The sequence below is a fragment of the Schistocerca gregaria genome, chromosome 5 (genome assembly GCF_023897955.1).
Source record: "Schistocerca gregaria isolate iqSchGreg1 chromosome 5, iqSchGreg1.2, whole genome shotgun sequence".
Lineage (NCBI taxonomy): Eukaryota > Metazoa > Arthropoda > Insecta > Orthoptera > Acrididae > Schistocerca > Schistocerca gregaria.
In genome coordinates, this window is record NC_064924.1 from 307592681 (window position 1) to 307609023 (window position 16343).

Below are 16343 nucleotides of genomic sequence, written 5' to 3' on the forward strand. Positions count from 1 at the left end.
TTGCATCACAGACAGGAGCGATTGCGATGGTGTACTCAACGACGAAACTGGGTGCAAGAATAGCAAAACGTCATTTTTTCGGATGAATCTAGGTTCTGTTTACAGCATCATGATGGTCGCATCCGTGTTTGGCGACATCGCGGTGAACGCACATTGGAAGCGTGTATTCGTCATCGCCATACTGAGGTATCACCCGGCGTGATAGTATGGGGTGCCATTGGTTACATGCTCGGTCACCTCTCGTTCGCATTGACGGAATTTGAACAGTGGACGTTACATTTCAGATGAGTTACGACCCGTGGCTCTACCCTTCATTCGATCCCTGCGAAACCCTACATTGCACCAGGATAATGCACGACCGCGTGTTGCAGGTCCTGAACGAACCTTTCTGGATACAGAAAATGTTCGACGGCCAGCCTGGCCAGCTCATTCTGAAGATATCTCACCAATTGAAAACGTCTGCTCAATGGTGGCCGAGCAACTGGCTCGTCACAATACGCCAGTCACTACTCTTGATGAACTGAGGTATCGTGTTGAAGCTGCATGGGCAGCTGTACCTGTACACGCCATCTACGCTCTGTTTGACTCAATACCCAGGTGTATCAAGGTCGTTATTACGGCCAGAGGTGGTTGTTCCTGGGCACTGATTTCTCAGGATCTATGCACCCAAATGGCGTGAAAATGTAATCACATGTCAGTTCTAGTATAATATATTTGTCCAATGAATACCTGTTTATCATCTGTGTCTCTTCTTGGTGTAGCAGTTTTAATGGCTAGTAGTGTATAATCTCATAACATTAAAGGGAGTTGGAAATTTCGAGCAATTATACGTTGTAGCCAAGGCAATCTGTGAGGCAATCTTTAATATACAGGGTGCTTATAAATGAATACTGAGGTTTTAACGCATTATAATATTTATTACATTAAACATACAGTTATAAATGGTATGTCAAGAGAAACTCAAACAGCTGTTTGGCACCAGTGCGCATGCGCAGCGCGCAATGTTTCCGCCGCAATCCGCTTTACTTCAATGTACTCATGCCCTGGATTGACTGCAAGGGGCCCAATGACAGGGCTTGCTTTGCATGGCCTCCACGTTCACCCGACCTAACGCCATGCGATTTTTCCTTTGGAGCTTCATTAAGGATCGTGTGTACGTGCCTCCGCTACCAGCAGACCTCCCTGAATAAAGAAACTCGATTGAAGCAGCTGTTGCGACAATCAATGAAGACACACTTATCAACGTTTGGGAAGAACTCGGCTATAGACTTGATGTGTGCCGTGTGACAAATGGTGCTCACAATGAACATTTATAAGGTTCTTGGTAAAGCTGTAGCTCTTTCATTTGACGTATTATTTATAACTGTAAGTTTAATATAATAAATATTATAAAGCGTTAAAACCCCGATATTCATTTATAACCACCCTGTATAAAAATTTGGACATTAAAGCAAACAGCTTTTAGTTATAAGAAATCAATCCGTTATCGATCACGTCTTCGCCATTGATACTTCAAACGGTAACTGATGGATTTATGAGAAATAAAGAAGACACAAAAAATGGCTCTGAGCACTATGGGACTTAACTTCGGAGGTCATCAGTCCCCTAGAAGTTACAACTACTTAAACTTAACTAAGCTAAGGACATCACAACATCCATGACAGACGCAGGATTCGAACCTGCGAACGTAGCGGTCGCGCGTTTCCAGACTGTAGCGCCTAGAACCGATCGGCCACCATGGCCTGCTAAAGAAGATACAACCTTATTGTCACACTGGATTGATTTTAGAGGTGTTTGTTTACTAATGTTTATAAATTTGTCCATAACTTAACATCCATGACATTAATGAAACTAAAATGTTCTATTTTATTGATTTTTATCAGTTAGCTGTTGTCAGACAATTGACAGGCTGTAGATTAACAAAATTTCTTAGCATTTTTTCAAAGGATTAAGCTGATTTTCTAAACTATCAGTAAATAGGGAGACAGGAATTTTATCCTAGTCCTCATGAATACAGTTTCAATTTGTTAGACACAGTTCCGTTTCATGGTCACCTGTTATGGTCGTATGTCAGGTCATAGTTGTGAAGGTCCTCCTTTTTCCATGTTTTTTCCCAAGCTGTGACTGATATGCGCTGAATCTACTTTAACGTTTTTACTTATATTCAATAATACATTTGACTGTGGAATTCATTTTTAGCGCACTGCATGCCTATGCAGCACAGAGCCAATGGTAGCTGGTGCAACATTTCTCCAATATCAGTATGCGAATTTATGCTGTTCGTATTCTTTCATTCGTACATTCTAACATTCAGAACCCATATGTTCAAGTAACTTACAGGAATGGAGCTAGGTGACGACGGTTTAAGTTGAAAATTGCAGAGTGGGCATTTGTCGAAATATCGTCGATGACGTCACACGGCTGTATTCCCGTTTGTTATATGAACATTCTATACTCCGTTAGAATCTAAGGTCTCACAAAATACGTATCAGGGTGTATAAAATTGTCATCTTAAGCAAAAACCATCATGTCGATATTTAACCCGGGTGAAAATCGAACGCAGCTCACATCGGTTGGATCATCAATATTGATCAAGCGATATCTGGATGCGTTGGAATCAGTAATACACATCACAACTATTTGCCGTATAGTGTACAGTGTCCTCAACGTGTTCTGAGAGTATTTAAGTGCACTGAAGTTGTTCAAGATTTTTATTACGAACTACTGCCACGGATAACAAATATGTATAAATTTTATATGGTATTGGTACACGTCCGATTGTTAACGCGATGTTTTACAGACTCCACAAAGTTACAAGAATGTTATTCAAAAGAAATGATCATCTCAAAGACTTCCTAGCGGATTTTGTGATAGTGTAGGATGTAATAATGCTCCCAGTAGGTAAAATACATTTCACAGGATAGTAACACAATTTTCAAATCCGATTAGGCTCTGAATTGCCCCAAGCGAACTCATGCTGCTCACCAGAAATGTACATGGAGTAGAAGGACTGAATCTTGACGGATACGAAACGACGTAGCAAAAACACCAGTAAGAGAATCTGCCATTGAGGGTGCACACCGAAAATGGCTGTACCTTTAGAGAACACCAACTAGAATGAATCTGTACAGAATTTCAGCAGCACTCAATAGGATTACAATAACCAGTAAAATGGGAACTTATCTTTTCAAAATCGTAAGCATGCCGCCTTCTTTTTTTTTTCATTAGTCTACTGACTGGTTTGATGCGGCCCTCCACGAATTCCTTTCCTGTGCTGACCTCTTCATCTCGGAGTACCACTTGCAACCTACGTCCTCAATTATTTGCTTGACGTATTCCAATCTCTGTCTTCCTCTACAGTTTTTGCCCTCTACAGCTCCCTCTAGTACCATGGAAGTCATTCCCTCATGTCTTAGCAGATGTCCTATCATCCTGTCCCTTCTCCTTATCAGTGTTTTCCACATATTCCTTTCCTCTCCGATTCTGCCTAGAACCTCCTCATTCCTTACCTTATCAGTCCACCTAATTTTCAACATTCGTCTATAGCACCACATCTCAAATGCTTCGATTCTCTTCTGTTCCGGTTTTCCCACAGTCCATGTTTCACTACCATACAATGCTGTACTCCAGACGTACATTCTCAGAAATTTCTTCCTACGCCTTAGAGTAGCTTGGATTAAGTCCATGCGAGACGCTCGACAGTGGCGTGCTTATTAACCCTTTGTACCTGAAAATCGTAATTTGCATGTTAACTCAATTGCATAAAATGACTAGCTGGCGTAGTTTGAAGTTGCTAAGGCATTTGAATTGTATAACGAGCTGAGCTCTGAAACGCGCGGATCACTTTCTGAATGCAAGGAGTTCAGTTTGCAGCAAGCAAGTAGCTTCTAAATGTATTTGAAAAAGAGGCACAGATTATGTGGCTAACATGGTAGCTGATTTTCGTAAACAACCAACATGGCAAAAAGAGTAGCTCGTGGTGACGATGAGGAGGGTTTACAGCCACTAATACAGACTACTCAGCTACCTGAGTGCTATGTTCGTCAGCGACCATCAATGGGTAACACTACGATGAGTCTCCAGGTATAACTATGGGTTCATTTCCCAATGCGCATACCGCCCATCGAGAAGAAAAAGAATGTCACAAAAGGGTTGTGAGCTATCAAGACACAAAGAACTGAAAGTGCTTAAGGGTGGTTTGAGGTCTGCCATACCCAACAAGCATACCATCTGCTATGTAAAACAACCATACTACCTTATTTGTATCAAATCTGATTTCACAGCTACCAGTAAGATATTTAAGTACAGTCTCATTAGGAACGAACGTCATTGGTACCTAACAATAAGATAATCTCTTTTACTGTCTTCTGCGTGCTAATTCCTAACATGTCATGTACACTTACTATGGATTATGGTTTAAAGGCGAAGTTCTAAGCAATTTCAATATCCGGGCACTTGTTTGTTCCATAAAAGAAAATAGTAGCTTTTTTGCCATTTCCTGAAGTAAAGTGTCTTGTGAGTTTCTGCCTGTTTTATCATGAGTGGTTTCCAATTTAGGATTGAAAGACTACTTTTAAATCACCACCAATCTCAATTCGTAGTTCCTTCAGAAAACACGTTTCAGATACATTGTACAATGCTTCCCTATTTCTGGGTTTCAGTGAATCTGCTGACTATAGATTCCCGTATAGTGTTGAAACATCATAATACGTGCGAATGATCCATTGTCATAATGAAAGACAAGACAAAAAATTGCTTTGCTAAATACTTTCATAAGTTATCAATGCAATTTCTTGTCTCGATCTCGTAGTATTTTGTTAACTAACGACCAGTGTGACTTACACAACATCATAAGATATAAATTGAATGACTACGAATAGCACATTAGCATGAGCTGTAGAATCATAAGCAGCAGATGAGTTACTATTCGAAGCCAAGTATCTTTCGTGTGATAATGGCGCATATTTTTAGTTATCATTCTTCTGATTGGTTTGATGCAACTCGCCACGAAGTCCTCTCCTATGCCAAGCTTTTCATCTCAGAGCAAGAACTGCAATCTAGGTCCTCAATTACCGGCCGGACGTATTCACCCTACCCGGCCGATGTGGCCGAGCGCTTCTAGGCGCTTCACTCTGGAACCGCGCGACCGTTACGGTCGGAGGTTCCAATCCTGCCTAGGTCATGGATGTGTGTGATGCCCTTCGGTTAGTTGGGTTTCAAAGTTCGAGGGGACTGATGACCTCAGCTGTTAAGTCCCATAGTGCTCAGAGCCATTTGAACCATTTTTTTCGTATTCACCCTGCGTCTGCTTCTACAATTTTTACCCTCTGCAGTTTCCCCTGGTACCGTCTAAGTTATTGCTTAATTCCTAACAGAATTCCTATCATCCTGTTCCTTCTTCTTGTCAGTGTTTTCCTGTCAATGACTACTCTGTGGAGAACCTTTTCATCCCTTAACTTATCAGCTCACCTTATTATCGAGATCCTTCAGTAGCACCACTTAAAAAATGATTCGATTCTGTTCTGTTTCGGTTTTCCCGCAGTCCATGTGTTACTGCTATACAATGTAGTGCTCCAAACGTACATTCTCAGAAGTTTCTTTTTGAAGTTAAGACCTATGTTTGACACTAGGAGACTTTTCCGCCAGGAATGCCCTTTTCTCCAGTGCTAGTCTGCTTTTTATGTCTGCCTTGCTCCGTCCATTATGCGTTATTTTGCTGCGAAGGCAGCAGAATTCCATTACTTTAGCTACTGATGTTAGTTTTCTCGCTGTTCTCATTTCCACTATTTCCGCTACATCTCATAACTTTCGTCGTTCTTCGATATGCTCTCAACCCGTATTTTTGCGCATTAGACTGATCATTCCATTGCACCTCTGCTGTAATTCTTCATCACTTTCATTCAGAGTAGTATTGTCGTCAGTGAATCGTAGCATTGATATTCTTTCTCCCTTAATTTTAATTCGATTCTTGAAACTTCTTTTATTTGCTTCACTGCTTCTTCGTTGTATTGATTGAACAATAGAGGCTAAAGACTTTCATTCTTTCAACCCCTTTTAAAGCGAGCACTTCATTCTTGGTATTCCAATCTTGTTATACCGTCTAGGTTCCTGTAAATACCATGTGTTTTCTGTTTTTCTCTGTAGATAACCCCTACTCTTCTCACAATTCTGCGCCTCTGGCACCATTTTAGACTGTCGAACGCTAACTGAGTTCGACAAATCTTATTCAGCGTCTCTTGATTTTTCTTCAGAACTGCCTCTCTGCTGCCTCTATCTGTCCATAAATCAAACTGATCGTCATATAAACTAACAAATCCTCAATATTTTTTTACTTTCTTCTGCGTATTACTCTTGACAGCATCTTGGATGCATAAACTGTTAATCGTATTGTGCAATAATTCTCTCACTCCTCAGGTCCTACCACCTTCTTAATTGTGCGGATGATGCTTTTTTGAAAGTCTGGTGGGACGTCGGCAGTCTTATACATACTACACAACAAAGCGAATAGTAATTTTGTTGCCGTTTTTCCAGTAATTTTAGAAATGGTGCACCGGAAATTGAAACCAGTTATAAGCAAATAAAAATTTTTTGTGACAGAGACACAAATTATTGTTTGGCTAACTGCATCGTGATCGCTAAAACCAAGCGACAATTTCATTAATACGGACCTGCAGTATCATATCACGTACGATGTTAACGTCTATGCAATTTACTAAATATTAGGCATTTCTGTCATCAGTGTATGACTGTTGATGGCCGATTCCAGTCAATGGACAGATCACTTTTCAAATTAAACTGGAATGCATTTGTGAAATTTACAGCTCTTAGCTGATTTGTTGATTACACAGTACAAACAAGGAGACGTAGAAACAGTAAACATTCCCTTCTGTCCTGAGCATGGAGCACATACAAGTTTCTATTCGCCTCGATTATACACTGTCTCCACGAATCTGTTTGTTCAAGGCAATCGATGTTCTCTTCTTCCTGGCAGCTGCATCAATCAGCATTTTGGGTGGGGGATGCGGTAACTGTTTCCACAATTCATTTGATTGCATAACAGCTAATATTGATAATCGGAGTGCGTCGTATTCAGTGAAAATCTTTTACTGCTGTTTCTGAAAGCACATTATGTAGCCATAAATGTTTACTATGGACCGTGAACAATAAAAGCAAGAATATATATGTAATTTTCATCTGTAATGATTTCCAGCCCATTCAATGTCATAGAACTTTTTCAATTATCATTACACGCAGTTCTAACACGCGAGAGATTACTGCCCATAAAATATAAGAACATTCTCAAAGAATAGTTTGAAATCGTTAAACTCTTAAAACTGGAACTCGACATTAAATTCCGTTTGGAGGAAAGAAATATATGCTGTAGTCGAGCGGTTCTAGGAGCTTCAGTCCGGAGGTGCGCTGCTGCTAAGGTCGCAGGTTAGAACCCTGCCTTGGGCATGGATGTGTGTGATGTCCTTAGGTTAGTTAGATTTAAGTAGTTCTAAGTTCTAGGGGACTGATGGCCAGATGTTAAATCTCATAGTGCTTAGAGCCATATGAACCATTCTGACAGAAATGTATAACTAGCTAAAAAGCTAAACAAATGTTTTCTTGCAATGCCAATATTGTCAGACATAGACGAGATAGACACAAATCAGCTGGGAAAATTTACCATCTCTCTTTCCGCAATGCCCGTTAGCGTCTTTTTTTGGGTATGTTATCAATCCAGGTTAAATTATCATTAAATGAAAAAACTAAACCATGGAATAAAAGCTACTTTCGGTGTGAATTCAAGTACAAATAGCAGAAGATCACTACTTCTTAATGTATTAATTCCTGAGTGTGACTTCCCACAAGTAAACCAGTTCAAGGAGCCAAATGCAGGATTACGAACAATGCTCATAAAGCTTTAAAATCACTCACATTCAACCAGAAAGATGTCATGTCTTCATAAACAAAAGATTTTTAATAGCTTTCTGTCGATAGTGAAAAGCTACAAATAAAAAAGTTTAAAATAAACATAAAGTGTTCATTGGTAGCCAGCTCTTTCGACTACATTAATGAAGTGGCTGTCAGCACCAAGCGCTATTCATATTTTGAATATGCTATATCATATATACTGCGCAACGTAATTAAACGATTTCTTTTTCGAAACTTCATAATTGTCTCCCACTGCGGTGCAAAAATTCATAATTTGTTTCAAAGATGCCTGTAACGTTCCTGGCTGACAGTATTAAATCGTGGGTTCCTGCAACGTCTCGTCGGGCTCACTACGCTTCAAACAACAAGTTGTCGATACATGCAGGGAAAAAAGCCAAAACTCATACGTTCATGCGACGTGTACCGTGGGATACGTGTGTCACATTGGTGCAAAATTTCACCCCAAGCCTGCGAAGTAACACTGTGGGCGTGTCATATGATGGTCCTATGATGGTAAGGTCGACACACACTCTTACCCACACCTGGGCGATGGAGTTGTGAAACGCAATGCCCAGTAGGCTTCGTTACGAATACGAAGGTAGTGCAGAGGGTATGTTAGTGTGAACAGTTCAGCGGTAGGGTTGTCCTTATCGAGGTATACATGAGGACGATGCAAGCTGAAGATGAAGATATAGAGAAAGTATATGAGGGTATTGAAAGGTCAATAAAGTACGTAAAGGAAGATGAAAATGTAATAGCAATGGAGGACTGGAGTGCAGTTGTAGGGGAAGGAGCAGAAGAAAAGGTAACTGGACAGTATGCACATGGGACCTGGAGTGAACCAGGAGAAAGACTAATTGAATTCAGTAACAAATTTTCGCTATTAATAGCGAATAGTCTGTCCAAGAACCATAAGAGGAGTAGGTGTACTTGGAAAAGGCCGGGAGATAAAAGAAGATTTCAGTTAAATTACATCATGGTCAGACAGAATTCCGAAATCGGATACTGAATTGCAAGGCATACCCAGGAGTAGATATAGACTCAGATCACACTGTAGTAGTGATGAAGAGTAGGCTAAAGTTTGAGACATTAGTCAGAAAGAATCAATACGCAAAGCAGGGGCATGCTAAGGAAAGACGAGATATGCTTGAAGTTCTCTAAGACTATAGATACAGCAATAAAGAATGTCACAGTAGTCAGCATAGTTGAAGAGGAATGGACGTCTCTAAAAACGGCCCTCACAGGAGTTGGAGACAAAAGCATTGGTACAAAGAAGGTAACTGCTAGAAAACGTGGATAACAGAAGAAATACTTCAGTTGATTTATGAAAGGAGGAAATACAAAAGTGTTCCACGAAACTCAGGAATACAGTAATACAAGACGCTGAAGAATTAAATAAATAGGAATGCAGGGAAGCTATGACGAAATGGCTGCATGGAAAATGCGAAGAAATCGAAAAAGAAATGACTGTTTGAAGGACAGAGTCAGCATACGGGAAAGTCAAAACAACCTTCGGCGACATTAAAAGTAAGGTTAGTAACATTAAGAGTGCAACGAGAATTCCACTGCTATATACAAAGGAGAGAGCGGATAGGTGGAGAGAATACATTGAAAGACTCTGTAAGGGGGGACGTTTGTCTAATGTGATGGAAGAAGAAACAGGAGTCGATTTAGATGAGATACGGCATCCAGTATTAGAATAAGAATTTAAAACAGCTTTGGAGGACTTAAGATCAAATAAGGCAGAAGGGATAAATAACTTTTCATCACAATTTCTGCAATAATTGGGGGAAGTGGCGACAAAAAGACTATTCACTTTGGCGTGTAGAATGTATGAGTCTGATGATAAACAATCTGACTTCCGGAAAAATATCCACACAATTCCAAAGACTGAAAGAACTGACAGGTGCAATCAATAAAGCACAATCAGTTTAACAGCTCATGCATCCAAGTTGCTAACAAAACTAATATGCAGAATAATGGGAATGAAATTTGGGGATGCGCCAGACGACGATTAGTTTAGCTCTTGGAAAGGTATAGACACGATAGAGGCAATTCTGACGTTGTGTTTGATAATGAAACCAAGAGGAAAGAAAAATCATTTCACACTCGTAGAATTTGTCGACCACGAAAAAGCGTTCGATACTGTAAAATGGTGCAAGATGTTCTAAATTGTGAGAAAAATAGGACTAAGCTATAGGGAGAGAGGGTTAGCACGTAATAGTAATATATAATAGATTTATAACATATATAATACAATATATAATACGAATATGTACAAGAGCCAAGAGAGAATAATAAGAGTGGACGAACAAGAACGAAGTCTTGGATTATAAAGTGTGTAAAAGGGGATGAAGTGTTTCACACTTACTCTTCAATCTGTACATCGAAGAAGGAATGATGAAAATAAAAGAAAGGTTCCGGAGTGGAATTAAAATTAAAGGTGAAAGGATACGATTCGCTGATAACGTTGATATCCTGAGTGAAAGTGAAGAAGAATTACGTGGTCTGCTGAAAGGAATGAACAGTCTAATGAATACAGAATATGGTCTGAGAGTAAATGGAAGAAAGACGAAAGGGGAGAAGCAGCAGAAATGAGAACAGCGAGAAACGTAACATAAGGATTGATGCTCACGAAATAGATGAAGGCTGCAAAATAACCAATGAAAGGCGGAGCAAGGAAGACATCAAACGCAGATTAGCAATGGGAAAAAGGGGATTCCACGCCGAGAGAAGTCTACTAGTATCAAACATAGACCTTAATTTGAGGACGTAACTTCTGAGGATGTACATCTTGAGTACAGCATTGCGTGGTTGTGAAACATGGACTGTAGGAACACTGGAACAGAAGAGAATCGAAGCATTTGACATGTGGTGCTACAGACCAATGTTGAAAATAAGGTGTACTGATAAGGTAAGGAATGAGGTGGTTCTGCGCAGACTCCGAGAGGAAAGGAATATGTGGAAAACATTGTTATGGAGAAAGGGCAGGATGGTAGGACATCTATTAAGACATGAGGGAAAGTCATCTATAATATTAAAAGGAGCTGTAGGCGGCAAAAATTGTACAAGAAGACAGAGATTGGAATACATACAGCAAGTAATCGAGGACGTAGGTTGCAAATGCTACTCTGAAATGAAGAGGTTAGCACAGGAAAGGAATTCGTGGAGGGCTGCATCAAACCAGTCAGTAGACTGATGAAAAGAAAAACAAAAAAAGGCGGCATGCTTACGATTTTGAAAAGATAAGTTCCCATTTTACTGGTTATTGTAATCCTATTGAGTGCTGCTGAAGTTGGCACGGTAGATGGTTTCGTAGGAAGGGGGGGGGGGGCGCATCGAACCAGTCAGAAGACCCCATTGACCTATCAGGCACTCCGTGATATCTATTAGAGCCCTCAGTCTCTAGTAATTAAATTATTAACTCAGTGTCCCCCTTGTCACTATCACAGAGTAGTACTTTATGCGTCTTCGAAAGGCATTTTCCAAGAGACTTAAAATGATTCCTTGTAGAAACTAAATTTTTAATTAATTCACCAGCACCACTCAGAAAGTGATTGTCAAGTACTGTGCATTTACTGACTCAGTAACAATTATTTTTTCCTATGAACTGACTTTATATCGGCCACGTTATGCTACTGACCAGACACTTCCTTTACGACTGACCATATAGTTTTGATTTTATCCTGTGAATGAGACATTCTATTTGCGTACCACAAACTCTTTGCCTTCATAGTAACATTGTCAAGCACCACACAATACTGTTTACAATGGGCTACTGTAGTTTGAGTGTGACTACTTCCAACACTTTGTTCTGCATGATATCCTTATCCCACTATTCAGCAACCCAGGCAGCCTTTTAATGCCAAGTACCCTGTTTAGAACGTTCTAATGGAAAGTATCTTTCAAAGCACATGAGAAATGTGTTAATGAAAGTATTATACGTACTATCTATGTTATCAGGAATAATAACAACCTACTCCTGTTCCTTAACGAGTTTTAAAATAATTTTCTACTGTCGTTGGATTAGCTTTCCTATATAGTTTGTAATTATATATAAAATTTGTTTCAGTTCAGAAACCCTTTAGCGTCATAATTTGTGAATCGTAGTCTGAAAGGGATCAAAAATGGTTCAAATGGCTCTGAGCACTATGGGACTTAACGTCTGAGGTCATCAGTCTCCTAGAACTTAGAACTACTTAAACCTAACTAACCTAAGGACATCAGACACATACATTCCCGAGGCAGGATTCGAACCTGCGACCGTAGCTGTCGCGCTGTCCCAGACTGAAGCGCCTAGAACCGCTCGGCCACTCTGTGAGGCTCTGAAAGGGAATTCACCCATTTACTAAGAGAATGCCCAGCTAGTAATGAACAACGAATAAAAATAATGTTTATGGCTGTCTTAGTGTTCCCCTCCACCATGGTTGCAAAAATCCAGTCTGCACCATATCGTATGAATTTAGGTCTTCCATCATTCTTTTACTTGCACAGTCACATAATAAATTAATACTGAAGTTACCACATATAACTAAGTTTTGGTACTTCCTGTAACGTATACCAAGAACCCTTTATAGCTTGAGCGGATGTGCAATGATGTCAGAATTAGGGGACCTGTAAATAACAAAAACTAGAAGCATATTTTCAGTTAATTCATCTGCCCCTGCACAACATACAAATACCTGCTCAGTGGAGTGCCGTGATACGTCTACGAACTGTCTTTTACCACTCCCCCACTCCACAAAGAACACCTTGCAAAACGGGCAGCTAATCCGTATCCTGAAAAGGAAGCCTCTTAGCTGTCAAATTATTCAAATGGTGCTCCAATATACCAATACTGTCAGAGGCAACATCTATAAGCAGTTCACTAACTTTTCCTCTAATACCTCTTATATCTAGATGAAATATGCCATTTCTTTCCTTACTTGGATACCTGACCTTCGCTGAAGGTGATGCCCTTGATAGAGGCACTTACTTTAAGCAGGGACACCTATCAGCTGACTTCAGTCTAAAAAAGGTGAAGGTCTAATTCGAAATACTAAAGGAATTTTTCCATGAGCGATGCCACCAACGCCCACTACACTGTTACGTATAAGCTTTGCGAACTCCCTCTTCCATACCTATTGAGATGTATTTCATTACCTACAACACAAATTCTTCAAACACTAGTAGACATGTCATTACTCACAGGAGACATTTGACACACAAAAACAAAAGAAAAAAAGAAACAAAATCAGTATATTTTGATGTACATGTACATACAAAAATATTATTAAAATTTGAGAACAATTTAATAATTTATTCAGTAGAAAGAGCGTCTCAAATTGAGCAAGTCAGTAACTTGTGGCACTTACGCAAACAGTAATTCTCCTTGGCATTGACAGAGTTGTTGGATGTCTGAGAGATATCCTGCAAAATTCTTGCCATTTGACGTTTTAGATCGTCAAAGTCCTGATTTGATTGGAGGAAGAGTAGATAAGAGTTTAACGTCCTGTCGTCAACGAGTTCATTATAGACGGAGCAAAGGCACGAACTGGGGAAGAACAAAGAGGGAAATCGGCAGGCTGCTCTCGAAGAAACCATTCCGGCATTTGCCTCAAGCTATTTAGGGAAATCACGGAAAACCTAAGTCAGGATAGCCCGAGGGAAGTTTGAACCGTCGTTCTCCCACAAAACGAGACCACCGCGGTACCTCACTCGGTCGGGTTGGTTGGAGGGCCCTGCCCATAACACTCCAAACGTTCTCAATTTTGGAGAGATCCGGCTGCATTGCTGGCCAAGGTAGGGTAACTCAAGCACTTAGACAAACACTAGAACCTCTCGCCGTGTGAGGACGGGCATTATCGCACGGTAATGTAAGCCAAGGCTGGCTTGCCATGAAGGGCAACAGAAAGGGCTTCGAGTGTCATCGATGTCCCGCTGTGGTGTAAGAATGCCACGGATAATAAGCAAAGGGGTCACACGTGAAAAGGACCTTCAGTCTTGGTTGTCGGTATGTATGTAGCGGGCGACGGTGAGGCTGCCATCCAGCTGGTGTCCGGGCCGTCTCCTTGACTGGAGTAGAATTGTTTTCAGTGGCGATTCCCTCTTCGAAATGAGCCCCATGGCAAGCGGAGACATGTCTGCAGACGCCCCGTACGGTTGTGCGAGATACCGACGTGACAGTCGCCCACCATACGATTAGACGTCGAGGGGTGATGGTCTAGAGTACCATTCCTTTTCAAATTAGGACCACTCTGACTTACATACGCGGCACCCTTGTAGCACTGCTGTACATTGACGATACTCTACACCTCCTGTTTCGCTGCATGACGAATTGTACTGGGCTTACAGTTCAACAAGATAATGCCCATCCTTACACGACGAGAGTTTCTATTGCTTGTCTTACTGCTTACGAAACCAACATTGGCCAGCAATGTCGCCGTCTCTCTTCCCCCCTTGAGGATGTTAGGAGCATTAGGGACAGGGCCCTTCTACCACCTCGGAATCTGACGATCCACCGCGCCAGTTTGACACAATCTCGCATGATATTCCTCAGGAGGGCGTCCAACAACTCTGTTATGCAGTGCCAAGCCGAATAACTCCTTGAATCAGGGCCAGAGGTGGACCCACGTTCTATTAACTTCTCAGTTTGTGAAACTGTTTCTCTTCAATAAATCCTCCATTTTCCCGAAACTGTAATTACACAAATAAAAAATGTTTTGCATCATATGAGATCCTTTTTATTGCTCATAAAAACTACACACTACATATTGTACTACCACACAGCGAGACCTTCTGAGGTGATGGTCCAGATTGCTGTACACACCGGGACTTCTTATACGCAGTAGCACATCATCGTGCATTGATGTATGCCTTATTTGTCGTGGCATATTATCCACGAGTTCATCAAGGCACTGTTTGATCCAGACTGTGCCACTCCTCAACAGCGATTCCCCAAAGTGGTTAATTGGTCACATCGTCCATGAACAACCTTTTTCAATCTATCCCAGGCATGTTCGATAGAGTTCATGACTGGAGAACATGCTGGCCGCTGTAGTAGACCGATGTCTTTATCCTGAAGGAAGTCATTCACGTGATGTGCACGATGGAAGCGCGAATTGTCGTCCATGAAGACAATATGCTGCCAATCGGTCATTCGCGTATCGTACCGCCATTACGGCACTTTCCATGACCACCAGCGGCGTACGTCGGCCCCACATAATGCCACCAAAAAACAAGGGAACCTCCACTCGCTGAACCTTGTGTCTAAGGCGTCCAGCCTGACCTGGTTACCTCCAAATATGTCCCAGGCGATTATCTGGTTGAAGGCATATCCGACACTCATCGGTGAAGAGAACGTGATGCCAATCCTGAGCTGTCCATTCGGTATGTTGTTGGGCCCACCTGTTCCGCACTGCAAGGTGTCGTGGTTGCAAAGATGGACCTCGCCTTGGACGTCGGTAGTGAAGTTGCGCGTCATGCAGCCTATTGCCCACAGTTTGAGTCGTAAACACGACGTCCTGCAGCTGCACGAAAAGCACTGTTCAACATGGTGGCGTAGCTGTCACGGTTCCTCTGAGCCATAATCCGTAGTTAGCGGTCTCCTCCATATTTGAACAACATCGCTTTGGTTCACTCCGAGACGCCTCGACACTTCCCTGGTTGAGAGCCCTTCCTGGCGCAAAATAACAATGCGGACTGTCTAATAAGCGCTGGTCATGCATGGTTGATTACATCTTTGTCCGGTTTTAGTGAGATCTTTGAACAGTCAGAGGGACTGTGTGATACAATGTCCACAGTCAATATCTGTCTTCAGGATTTCTGGGAACCGGGGTTGATGCAAAACGTTTTTTGATGTGTTTATTTGTTTGTGTGTTCACGTACATCATAACTGCCAATTTCCGTTCCATTCAGATAATTCCTTTTGTAGAGCGTCGGTTATTTTCATTTTCATTTTGTCATAGAATAAGTTACAATAAGTAGCCTTTATTAATATTAGAAGCTACTTCACTACATTTAGCTGAAAATGCACCTTTTGGTTTAGTTGACTTTTCAGATGACAAGTTAGACAACAAGTGTTTCCGCATATTAACTTCTTTGTGTAACACAGCTTGTTGCACTGGCAGGTGAGTTTCAATGGATTGCATTTCATTGTGGTTGGTGACTAATTCATTACCTATTTTAATTGAACTTTGATCTGCTATAACTTTGACTGATCAGAGACCTAATTTCGTTTATTAGGCACATGGTTTGATATTACACCGAAATGAGTAAGTATTAGATTTAACATTTCCTACATTTCATTTTATATGTCTGCCGTTCGACTGTCTTCATTAAATATCTCATTACATATTTATAAAGGCATTTCATTTTTCAGGAACAATATATCATTTTTAGGGCACATTTCATTACGTAAAGCACATATTTCATTATGCGAGGTG